This window comes from Humulus lupulus, chromosome 7, assembly GCF_963169125.1.
Source record: "Humulus lupulus chromosome 7, drHumLupu1.1, whole genome shotgun sequence".
Lineage (NCBI taxonomy): Eukaryota > Viridiplantae > Streptophyta > Magnoliopsida > Rosales > Cannabaceae > Humulus > Humulus lupulus.
The window spans coordinates 174,234,493-174,246,029 of record NC_084799.1 but is presented as its reverse complement, the minus strand read 5'-3'; the positions used below and the strand labels follow the sequence as shown (position 1 = coordinate 174,246,029).

General features: G+C 35.7%; 1 long non-coding RNA gene across 1 annotated transcript; it reads left to right on the top strand.

Annotated features, from left to right (window-relative positions):
• The first annotated feature begins 5,137 nt into the window (after positions 1-5,137).
• On the top strand, positions 5,138-5,958 carry LOC133790009 (uncharacterized). The gene is made up of 3 exons (XR_009873845.1): positions 5,138-5,386; positions 5,575-5,660; positions 5,891-5,958. It is a non-coding gene; the product is annotated as an uncharacterized LOC133790009 (long non-coding RNA).
• The last annotated feature ends 5,579 nt before the right edge of the window (positions 5,959-11,537 follow it).

Below are 11,537 nucleotides of genomic sequence, written 5' to 3'. Positions count from 1 at the left end.
AGAGGATTAGCCTTAGTTTGGGATTTCCATCTAAGTGTGAACCACTATAAAATTGTGTGTTGTTCTTGCTATATTTCTTCTATTGTTATTTTTCTGGTTTTCTTATGAGTTTTTCAGATGTAGTTGTGTTGTTGAATTTTCAGCAAATGGTATCAAGAGCCAGGCTATGAAATGGGATTCAACTCGGTGCAAAATCCAAAATCAGAACTGGTGAAGATCAAGAAGAAGCTCATGTGTTCGAGTTTGAGCCAAAGAAAGAATAAAGAACTCAAATCAATTATCAATGGCAATGTCAACAGTAAAGATTGACATTGAGAAATTCAATGGCAAGAATGATTTCTATCTTTGGAGGGAGAAGATGAAAGCTCATCTTGGTAACATAGGTCTAGATGAAGCTCTAAAAGGAGAAGATGAAATGTGAGAATCCTTAGACAAATTAAAGAAGGAGGACATTTTGAAGAAGGCAAGAAACACAATCGTGTTGAGTCTTGAAGATGAAATCTTGAGAAAAGTAATTCGAGAAGAGACAACTGCTGCCATGTGGAAAAAATTGGAACAAACATTCATGACAAAATCTCTACCAAACCGAGTATACTTGAAACAAAAATTATATGGTTTCAAGATGGATGAAGGTAAATCAGTTGATGAAAATTTAAATGATTTTACTAAACTACTATCTCATTTGTGCAGCTTAAATGTTAAAATCAAAGAGGAAGATCAAGCAATTTATCGACTCAACTCACTGCCATCACAGTATGAACAATTCAGAGACACAATCATTTATGCCAAAGACACTTTAGTGTTGGAAGAGATAATTGGAGCTATTTACTCAAAGGAAATGTCTTTAAAGAACAGTGGAAAGTTACCGAAGACAAATGGAGAAGTCCATTTCACAAGAGGAAGGTATACTCAAAGATTTAATAATCAAGGAAAGAATCGTAGCAACTCAAACTTCAAGAACAGAGGAAGATCAAGCTCAAAAGGCCCTAGCAAAGATGGAAACAAATGCTACTTGTGTGGTAAAACTGGACACTATAAGAGGGACTGCTACTATAATAAAAACAGAAATCATAAGGACAAAAGGGAAAACCTGTCAGGAAACAAGTTTGAAGATCAAGATTTTGCAAATTTTGGTGATGGTTATGAAAATGATGAAGGGAAGGTTCTAGTTGCAGCAAGTCAAATGAAAGGTGACAAGTGGATACTTGACTCGAGGTGTACATTTCATATGACCTTCAACAAACAGCTCTTACAAGATTTCAAATCAACAAAAGGAGGCAAAGTGGTGCTGGGAGATAGCAACACATGTAATGTTGAAGGAATAGGCAGTGTTAGAATCAAGATGTTTGATGGAGCTGTAAGAATCATCAAGGAAGTCAGGTATGCACCTAAACTAACTAAGAATTTAATTTCTATTGGTACTCTAGATGATACAGGTTACACAAACAAAATTGAAAATGGCATCATGATGATAAGTCGAGGATCACTAGTTTTCATCAAAGGCGAAAAGAAAAATGGCCTATACTAACTGATTGGAGAATCAATCAATGGAGATGTAGCAGTAGCAACAAGTGATGAAAACTCAAAGGTTGTTCTTTGGCATAGGAGACTTGGCCACATCAGTGAAAAAGGGCTCAAGATAATCCATGATCAAGGATTATTGGGAAAAGACAAGATCAGCAAAGTGGAATTTTGTGAGAGCTGCATCTTAGGCAAGCAACATAGACTCAGTTTCAAAACTGGATAGCATACATCAAAAGGTATATTAGACTATATACACTCAGATTTGTGGGGACCTGAAAAGGTTCTTACACATGGAGGTAATGCTTATTTCATGTCTATAGTTGATGATTATTCAAGAAAAGTTTGGTTATTTATGTTAAAATCTAAAGATCAAGCACTTGAAAATTTTAAACAATGGAAAATGCTAATTGAAAACTTAACAGAAAGAAAAATCAAAACATTAAGAAATGGCCTTGAGTTTTGTAGTGGAGGGTTTGACAAATTTTGCGGGGACAATGGAATCCAAAGGCATCGAACTGTTAGGCTCACTCCTCAACAAAATGGAGTTGCAAAGAGAATGAACAGAACATTACTTGATAAAACAAGGTGTCTAATGTTCAATTCTGGCTTGCCAATGATGTTTTGGGGAGAAGCAATAATGACAGCCACATACATTGTGAATAGAAGCCCTTCAACAGCTATAAATCTTTTGACACCAGAAGAAAAATGGACAAGTAAGAAACCAGACCTGTCAAATCTGAGAGTATTTGGCTGCAATGCCTATGCTCATCAAAGTGAAGGTAAACTCCAACCTAGACCCATTAAATGTATATTTCTGGGTTATCCTCAAGGTGTAAAAGGATATAGACTGTGGATTAAAAGTGAAAGGGGTTTCAAAACTAAAAATAGTAGGGATGTAATCTTTAGAGAAGATGAATTTCCTTGTTAAAAATATGAAATTCACAAAAATACAGATGCTGCTAACAGTTCTAGTGCAGGAAACATAGAAATTCAAATTTCTGCAGGTTCAAATCAAGTGGAAATAAATAATCATGAAGATCATGATGAATTAACTCACATCCAGAATCAACCTGATTTCAATCAGATGGAAGTAGATGGTGGTACTCATCCAGAAGAAGAGCCTGATCAAGAGAATATCACTGATGTGCAAGACTATCAGCTTGTTCGAGATAGGGAGAAAAGAGTCTCAAAACCAACTCAAAGATATGGTTTTAATGCATTAGCAGATATGCTTGCTTATGTGTTTATCACAGCAACTGATATGGTTAAAACTGAACCAACCAGTTATGAAGAAGTTATTGCTAGTGATGATGCAATCTGGTGGAAGCAAGCTACAGATGAGGAAATGTACTCTTTGAATAAAAACCAGACATGGACTTTAGTGACAAAGCCTAAAGCTCATAAGGTTATCAGCTGCAAGTGGATTTACAAGCTCAAAGAGGGACTAACCAGTGAAAGCAAGCCAAGGTTTAAGGCAAGGCTGGTTGCGAAGGGATTTACACAGCAAGAAGGAATATATTTCAATGAAATCTTTGCACCTGTTGTAAAATATAAAACAATCAGGATTATGCTTTCATTAGTTGCTTAGTTTGACCTTGAACTTGAGCAAATGGATGTAACAACTGCCTTCCTAAATGGAGAATTGGAAGAAGTTATTTACATGGAACAACCAAGGGGATATGAAGCTAAGAACCAAGAAGATAAAGTCTGCATCTTAAAGAAATTTCTATATAGATTAAAGCAAGCTCCAAGACAGTGGAATAAAAGATTCAACTCTTTTATTACCAAGCATGGGTTTATTAAAAGCATGTATGACACATGCTTATGCTATAAAGGTGCTGATACCTTAAAAGTTGAATATTTGCTTCTTTATGTCGATGACATGTTACTGATCAGTAAGGAGAAAAGCAAGATTGACAAGCTCAAAGAAACTTTAAATTCATAATTTAACATGAAGAACTTGGGAGAAGCTAAGAAGATACTTGGGATCAACATTAAGAGAGACAGAAAGTTAAAGCATCTATTTCTGAACCAGAAGGAATACCTCAATAAACTAATTGACAAATTCTCAATGAGAGGAGCTAAATCAGCTTCTCTGCCTTTGTCAAGTCAACTTTTAGTCAACCTAAAGCAAGAAGCAAAGACAAAGACAGAAATAAAATAAATGGAGGGAAAACCATATGCAAATGCCATTGGATCACTTATGTATTCTATGGTATGTACAAGGCCAGACTTAGCATACTCTACCAGTGTACTTAGCAGATTTATGGGAGATCCAGGAAAGCACCATTGGACAGCTATGAAGTGGATGCTCAGATATGTAGCAATGACAACTGAATATGGTTTAAAATTGAAGAAAAATTCAGACACAATTCAAGAGGAAGGGTTTGTGGATGCTGATTTTGCTGGTGACAGAGTTTAGAGGAAATCGACCACTTCATTTATGTTCCTTGTTTCAGGAAATTGCATCAGCTAGAAGTCTCAGTTGCAACCAATAGTAGCTTTATCCTCAATAGAATCTAAGTATATTGCTGCCACTGAAGCAATTAAAGAAGGTTTATGGATACAAGGGTTGCTAAGAGAATTAAAGGTTTATCAAGAAAAGGCAACAGTGTACACTGACAATCAAAGTGCATTGTACTTATGTAAGAATCCCATGTTCCATGATAGAACAAAACATATTGAAGTTAGATATCACTTCATCAGAGAAAAGGTGACACAAGGCTTGATAAACACATAGAAGGTTCCTAGTGCAGAGAATCCAGCTGACATGGGAACAAAAGTGGTAACTCTGAGTAAATTCCAACACTGTTTGAAATTATTGGGAATTGGAAATGGATAGCCATATTCATTTTAGAGAAATGATACTCAAGGATAAGTCTCTTTCAATATTGTTTTAATGAGTACTAATGTGGAATTTGTTGGATTAGTTCTCATTAAAACCGATTATCACACGTGGCAAGCTTAGAGGTTGAGATAAAAGGAAGCTTCATCAACTAAAATTAGTTCATTGTTTTCTGTTATTAGTCAAGTGGGTCTATATATAGTTTTATTATTTCTTTTTCTAGATACACGGTTGTAGTTCAGTGAGAGTTTAAGAAAGAGTTATTTTTGTTTTCATTACCTTTTATACAAATTCTTGTAATCGAAAGAGAGAGAGCTGAGAGAGAAAGAACAGACACTACAGGAATCTTGACTATATATCACGGTAAAATATCACACATATCTAAAAGCGTTATTAATGATTTTTTAAAACACCCAAATGATCAACAAAATTCTGGCGGCTTGTAAATTATTAACCGCGCTTTATTCTTTTTTCCCTCTCTTATTTCACTCAATATTCTCATTCTCTCTATCCTTTCAAACTCTTCCCCTCCCCTACTTTCCCATCTCTCTGCCTTCTTCTATTTCCCTCCCTTTTCTTCCATTCTCTGTCGCAGTCTTTGAAGACTCAGAGCTTTAGCACTCCAGTCATGAAGTAGGCGGTACACTTGGGTTTGGCTCAGAGTGCGATGTCGAGGAATAGCCCGTCATCACTGCTCTCTCGTCTCTACAACGGGTAAAGTTGCCAGGGCTGATGTCTTCTATGCAATAGTTGAGGTGAGTCTTTCTTTAATTTAGAAAGCAATTTTGTCATTCTTTGTTTCAATTTGTTTCAGCTCTCCTAGCTAAAGTCGCACACCTCTGTGAGATTCGAGGAGTTTTTCGGCCACCTCCGTCCTCCATTTATGGAGCCAGTTGCACGGTTGGATTCAGCTCTTCTTTAGGTTCAAAATCATCTCAAGGATCGAACCCTTAGATTGTCGGAGTCACCGTCGGTTCTTTGATGGTGTTGGGTTCTTGCGAGGCAGCGGGAGATAAGGTGTCTCTCTTTCTCTCTTTATTCTCTCAAGTGTTTGATTTTATATATTTTCTCTTGTGTTTTGTCATGAATAACCCTAAAATTCCTCACTCACTCCCTCTCATCTCTATCTCTGTCTCTCCCTCTCATGTATCTCTCTCTCCCCATCTCACTGATACCTCTCATTTCTATCTCTCTATCTGTTACAGTGTTACGAAAATGGGAAGTGGGAAATGTTGGCGAAGCTTTCAGGGAAGATGGGCTCGACTTCGATTTGCGCGGGGCTATTTTGCAGGTAATATGTTTTATTCAAGCTCTGTTTTGCAATTTTACTAAGGTCTCAACTTTAGTTAATGAATCTAAGGTATCTGGCACTTGATTTTGTTTCATGTTTCATGTTGCAAATTGAAATTGTTTAGCTCTCATGATGGATGCTTGGTGAATGGTGAAGAGATTTTTTCTTTTTCACTACTCAATGAGTTGTGTTAGGCGATAGTGAATGGTTAGTTGTGTTTTATTTTTCAGGTGCCAGAGACCTTGGACTCTTGATCAGAATTAGACAAAAAGACAACTATTAGTGATCTTAATGAAAGGCATGGCAAGTTTTTATTTTTTTTTAAGGAATCCTTTTCTTATTTTTAATCACATCTAGATAATTTTGATCTCAGTTTCTGTGTAAGCCAAACGCTGAGAGACTGATGAGATTAGATTGAAAACTGTCAAGTAGATGAAAATTGTTTTTCTACTTATTAACTATCATCTAGCTCAAAGATGTTGGCTTTGCATAGCATCAGAATGATTTTGTTGCGACCGTAGTTGATTTTAAGACTAGTTTGGTTGTTTCCCAACTATTTTATGAGTTTCATTTTACTAAGATTTCTACTTTGGAATTCAAATTGCATATTTGTTAAATTTATTAATCTTTGGGTTATGCAGAGACTGATAGTGGCTTGGACCAAGTTGAACAACCTTCTGAGCAAAAACCAGGATCAATTGAGTTAGACAGCTGCCAAGATGGTAAGCATGGGATTTAGAGAGAAAGTTGTTCTGCTATTGGTTTTGGGGTGTATTATTTCACTGATCAATCCTTACAAAATATAGCGGATAGTGCTCCAACTGGGAGGCAGGTCTCCCTTGACAAGCAGTACAGGACAACTCTATTAAAGAATAAGCTTGCTGATACAATTTTAAGAGCACGAGAGAAAACTCTGAATGATGTGGGTTTCAATTTTGGCTCTTTTATACTCATTCTAGTTTTATCTGACCATCTCATGGCTAAATTCTACTCTGTACATGATCATGTGTGTGATTATTGGCTGAAATCAAGGTGATAAAGGGGATCCTGAGAAATTGCAGCGGGAGAGGGAGGAACTTGAACTACAGCAGAGAAAAGGTTGCAACTACTTATTTAATTTCTGTGTAGTTTTGTGATTTGTATGCATTGAGATACATCTATATGCTTTTAGTTTCATGCAAAGGCAGACCAAGTGAGATGTATAAATGTTTTGTAATCAAATAAGTGGAGAATGATGTGTGTATTTTATTTATTTGTACTTAATGTCTGACCAGAGAAAGCAAGGTTACAAGCTGAAGCCCAGGCTATTGAAGATGCTCGAAGACGAGCTGAAGTGGAAGCTGCAGCCGAGGCTAAACGAAAGAGGGAACTTGAGAGAGAGGCAGCACGACAGGCATTGCTACAGGTAACCATTCAATCCTTGTTGCACAAAGCAGGATCACAATTGGATTTTTATTCTAACATTTAACATTTGTGCAGATCAAAAAGACTATTGAAATCAATGAGAATGGAAGCTGCCCGTTTCTAACTTTGGTAGAAATTCTTCGAACTTGGCATTTTCTTTGTATAGCTCTCTCTATAAAATTGTCTACTACATTCATATCTATGTTAATGAAGCAACTAGTAAATTGTTGAAACAATAAATTGCTGCTAGTGTAGATATTTCAGCTTAGTAGCTTACATAAGTACCCATGATTTCTCTCATCACTTGTTCTTTTTCTGCAACTCATAAGATTTAACCCTAAACTTAGAATAGGTAAATCATTTGCTTTGAGCCTTAGTTATGTATTAGTGTTATTTTGTTTGTTTATTTCTTTAACTTTTTGTTTTTTTTTTTTTATTTATTCAGATTTTTCTTTCAAAGCTCTATTTCCCATTTCCTCAGTTTTTTCATTTCCTTCTATTTTTTTCTTTCGACTGTTTTTTATTATTAATGAACCAATAAAGTTTCCATGATTCTATTGTTTAGCCATAGCTTTGTCTTTCTATATATAAGAGAGGCCTAAATCTTTACAAGAAAAACAAATTATTCAACATTGCTTGGTTCTTTAATACACTTCACAACAACTTTGATAATCATGACTTTTCATATAAATGAATTTCTAAGCTTTGCCTTGTGAATAAGCTAGATGACAGCTTACTTCTTGCAGCTGGCTTCTTGGACTATGCTAATTGATTCCATGTATTATTTATTATCCCAAATCATATTTAATTTCTTTTTTAAAATAAATCATTTTTCTTGTATTAAATCTGATTTTATTTTTGATACAGTAATCATCTACACATCCTATTTTCAATTATTTGGTCCTCCTTTTGGTGTATTGGCTATTCCAGTAAGTTTAATTGATTATAGGCTGACTTGTCTTGATGTTTGTTCTCTTAGCTTTGTGCATTGAAATGGTGAGTATTTTGGCGGTCCTCGTTGTATTGTTGTTGGTCTAATACTCATAATACTAACTAATTTGAGTTATTGGGCTTAGTGTATCAATTAGCATGATGTTTAATATTGTGTTTTAAAAAATATGTTTTCTTTAATCTTTTTATGGCGGGGACGAAGAAGTTTCAAGAAATCTTTTTGTTGTTGGTCTAATATATATGCTCATGCTTGCTAATTTTGTTGATTTTGATGTTTGTGGTAATTTTTTATTTAAGATATATATATTGGTTTCTTTAACCTTTATTGTGCTTGAATGCATTTTTAATTGAAATCAGAAGTAATTAACTAGCCATTGATTCTCATGGTCTTCTAATGTAGCATCTTTCTGATTATAATGTAATGTTATGATCTGAGAGTCTTTTCTGGTTTCATGGAGAATACTATCATTTATAGAATGCTTTTGACAATAAATTTATTGATGTGGAAGAAATTGCTTGCTTTTGGGTGCATAATATAAATTACAAATGACTTAGACACTTGGCTATGCTTATTTCTTTATGTTTTGCAGGTGCACCGGTGGCTGTGGGGTTTGATGGTGGCAGGGCTTGGAAAGGCGAGGTGTAGGCTCGATGGTACGTATCTCTTCTAAATCTCTCTCTCTCTCTCTCTTTTCTCTTCTAATTTTGTTTTCCCTCATAGAGAGGAAGGGTCCTATGACATTTGTTCTGATCAATTTCAGGTGATTCAATTGTATAAAGTTGTTTCTGTTGTTTTTCTGTTATGTTATTGGTCACTGGTGTCGTAGTTCATCTTTGACCTATTTCTGAGTATGGTATTTTGATTGCTGTTTGATAATGGTATTTTGGATCATAAGACTTCTTGCCAAAAGTTTTATTATAGTTTTTTCATTAAAAAAATCTGATTGATTAAGGATTAATTTCAAGTCTATGTGTCCATGTCACAACGTGAAATTTACTTCGACCTCATATGGAATGTCCATCAATTTATTTGATTTTCATGCTTTTTTTTGTTAAAGAGTCTTGATTGATTTTTTTTTCTTTTTCTTTCTAAATATTATTTTCATGAAATTGTGACTGTTTTAAGACTGGTTAACCAAAACCAGTACATATCAAGTAGATCTGTAACTAGTTTTGTTTTATGTTTTGTATTCTTCTACATTATTAGTATTTTTGTTATTTTATATACTCAAATGACTATTGCAGGGACAATGATGTTGTGCTGGTTCAAGAACTTATGTCCATGAGCGTGTGTATGACGAGTTTGTTTAAAAAGTGAAGGCACGTGCAATGAAACGTGTTGTTGGCGATCCATTCAAAGCAGGCATTGAACAAAGCCCACAGGTAAATCAATAGCCGTTCTGTTTTATAGCAATCTTTCTGAGATTATCTGGGTTTTCACTAGCTTTTAGCTCTATGTTACTACTCATTTGAACACTATAGGAAGCCCGGGTTGCATTTTGATTTTTGGATTCATAACGCATATTCAATTGTCACAGACCACTTTTAAGGTTTTCCATTAATCAACTAGCTGTATGTTCTGTTATTGATTAATGCTCTATTAATGTTTCAGATTGACCCAGAACAATTTAACAAGGTCCTGAGTTACATAAGATCTGGAAAAAAAAGTGGAGCTAAGCTGGAAACTGGAGGAGACAAAATTGGCTCATGGGGTTACTATATTCCATAGTTTTTTTTTTTGGTTAGGATATCTAGTTGCTTTAAATTTATATTTTGTTTAAGGAAGATTTTTGAGTGAGTCTTTATAATGTGTTTATGATTTATAAATGCTTTAGTGATTCTTGTAAAGCATTGGATTGGTAGCTAATTGCAAGAGGTATGTTCTATTTGATTTATTTTTTTTAATTTTAATCTTTTATAATTTTGAATAGAATTTGTATAACTTTAGTGGAGTTTGAATATCTTAGATATTCATCCGTAGTGAAGTAGTTTATGGGAATTTTGTGTTCCGCGGTGATAACGGAAGGTTGAAAACTTGCATGTCTTAGTGAAGTAGGTTCTGAGAATTATGTGTGCTGCGGCGATATATGGATGAAAACACACTACAAGAAATATAGTTTTTAGAGGCGGAATTATTACCGGCGGACTAAATCCGCCGGTAATGTGCAGTATATTAGCGGCGGAGTACTGGGTCCGCCGCTAATACAAAATACCCGTAACTGACTTTTCAAATTTAATACCGGCGACCATTTTACCGGCGGGCTAAGGGATATAGCGGCGGGCCGGGGCAGCGGGTATGGTGATACCGGCGGAACCCGCCGGTAATAGTTAAGACCGGCGGGGTAATACCGGCGGACCCCCGCCGATGCTGTATTACCGGCGGGGAAATACCGGCGGACCTCCGCCGATGCTGTATTACCGGCGGGGCAATACCGGCGGACCTCCGCCGATGATGTATTACCGGCGGAGTAATACCGGCGGACCCCGCCGGTGATGTATGTATTACCGGCGGAGACCCGCCGGTAATACTATTATAGATGTGTGTTAAAAAAACTCTTAGTTTTATTCACTCCTCATCTCTCATCTCTCAGACTCGCAGTCGCCGCATCACCGCACCGCCACTCCACCGCGCGACGTTCTCCAACCCTCCTTTCGCACTATTCTCTCATTTTCTTTTTCCCGTTGCCTCGCCCAATCCAAAAGCCTCCACTCAGCTATCACGAATTCATGGTAAATATCTACTCTCTGTACTTTTCTCTTTTCGGGGGTCAATTTCTTGCCATTTTATAGCGTTTTGTGCTTCGTTATTGATTGATATTGTTGTAGTTGATATATGTATACATAATGTTTGATAAAATGCCTGTGTGAAGAATTGGTTATATTAAGCTCAACTTATGCAGTTTCTGTACTTTTATGGAAGTTATAGCTCTTATGTTCATTGTCCATCGTTATCAAAAATATAAGATTGAGTTGAGTGGTCATGACTCGCTAGTAGGATAAGCAAGGCTTAATTTGTTGCTCTTAATAAACCATAGTATAGCTTATGTCTCATCAATAGGTTGAATAATTTTCATCATTTTCTTGTATTTGTGTTTCACGATTTGACTACTGCCGTTTCTATATGCCACCAATCACAGATTTTGATTGCTTGGAAGTAGAATCTCAGTTGTTATTTCTGCAGTAGTTTAGCTCTATCTCCTTTTGAATTACATAACACACAATTATCTTTTAAATAGAAAATTAAGAAAAGATTTAGTGATATGTATCAGTCTGATAGAAGAAAGGAGCAATTTTCAATTAAGGTGGCACTTGATTAGTCAAGTTGGAAACTTTGAAAATGATTTTGTTTGTCCACTTAGATTCTGTTGGTTGGTAGTACTAGTAGTATTAATGTTGTTCAAAAATTTAATTACTATGATATATGTATTAGTTATAATAGAATGTGCATCTGTTCAAGGAAATCATGAAGTGTAAATATATGGAATGCTTATTCTACTATTTACCTTCTTATGTCCTGTGCTT